The 1,300-nt window shown below is 40.0% G+C and overlaps 1 long non-coding RNA gene across 1 annotated transcript; it reads right to left on the bottom strand.

Annotated features, from left to right (window-relative positions):
- Positions 1-466: 466 nt before the first annotated feature.
- Positions 467-1,257, bottom strand: LOC113405519. Its single transcript, XR_003369502.2, has 2 exons — positions 1,164-1,257; positions 467-586 (listed from the first exon to the last, which is right to left on the bottom strand). It is a non-coding gene; the product is annotated as an uncharacterized LOC113405519 (long non-coding RNA).
- Positions 1,258-1,300: the final 43 nt, after the last annotated feature.

The following is a 1,300-nucleotide window of genomic DNA, read 5'->3' as shown; positions in this document are numbered from 1 at the left end:
TTGCTTTTAGAGATCTGTTGGAGATGGAAGTGAAATCCCTACAGAATGTGTTACTGACAGCATTGTAGGCAATATGCAGGTGGAAAGGAATGCACAAGTCTTGGAATAAGATCCAAATCGGCAAAGAAATCAGTGCCATTTTGGTTATTTACATAATATAATCATTTAGGAGAATTAGCTTTGAAGTGATGCAGTAGAATTTACAAGCTAATTCTGATTTTCTGCCCATTGGGTTTCACAACATGATTTAGCATCAAGTGCATGTTTAGGTGCCTCAGGGTGGGGTTTCAAAGGTGTCTAAGTGATATAGGAGCATAAATGTAATTGGCTTCACCTACATGCAGAATCAACGAGGCTACATAAGATGTTTTTTTTCCCCTTTAAACAAAGCCCAAATCCAGATCACTGTTAGACAAGAGAGAAAACTCCAGGGGCATTAGGGTTATTATAACAAAACACCTCAACATCCATTTTAAACAAAGTGTTCTATTAGCTTCTGTAGCAAAAGTTTAGTCAAATAGGCCAAATCCCATGTCATCGTCAGATTCCTCAGACTCCTCCTTCTTCTCTTCTTTCTTCTCCTCAGCTGCAGAGAGAAAAGATTTAAACAGTGTTTACTCATCTGGGAATATTTACAGTACATTTTGGACATTGCAGGTGTGAGGAGATCCCAAAACACGCTCTCTTCATGGAAGCGTATCTTCCAATTAAATGGACACAAGTCACCCCTTTAAGTTTCAGTCTCCATATCTACTCTGTGCGGTGCTAACGGATTCAGTTTCTTTTTAACCTATACGTTTAAAGATTAAGTGCCAAATTTTGCCTTCAGAGACATGCACAACTCTCAATTACATCCACAGGAGTTGCATACACATACCTGAGGGTCCATTTTGGCTCTATAGACTTAAACCAGAACAAATTAATGAAGGTGAGGAGCAAGCAACTGTGTACAACTCTTACTGGTTGGCTGGTTTTAACTAACCGCCTTCTATGTACACCACTTTAACAGTTCATTCCCTGGTACAGGGCAGAGATTCAGCGCTAAACTATGTCAGTTAATATTTCAATCTCAGGACAAGAAGCCAAACTACAATAAAAGACTGAAAAGCTTCCTAAATTTACATGATGGGAATTAAGGCACTAAGATTTTAATGTATACTCACCAGCAGCAGGTGCAGCAGAACCTGGTCCAGCTGAGACTGCTACAGCTCCACCAACTGGCATGCTGGCAAGTTTGCCGTTACCTGTAAGGATAATAATGCCTGCATCTGTAATTTTCACTCCATGCATCTGAAGTGGG

The sequence above is a fragment of the Terrapene carolina genome, unplaced genomic scaffold, assembly GCF_002925995.2.
Source record: "Terrapene carolina triunguis isolate 2854851 unplaced genomic scaffold, T_m_triunguis-2.0 Scaffold41236, whole genome shotgun sequence".
Lineage (NCBI taxonomy): Eukaryota > Metazoa > Chordata > Testudines > Emydidae > Terrapene > Terrapene triunguis.
This window is presented reverse-complemented; position numbering and strand designations above follow the sequence as displayed.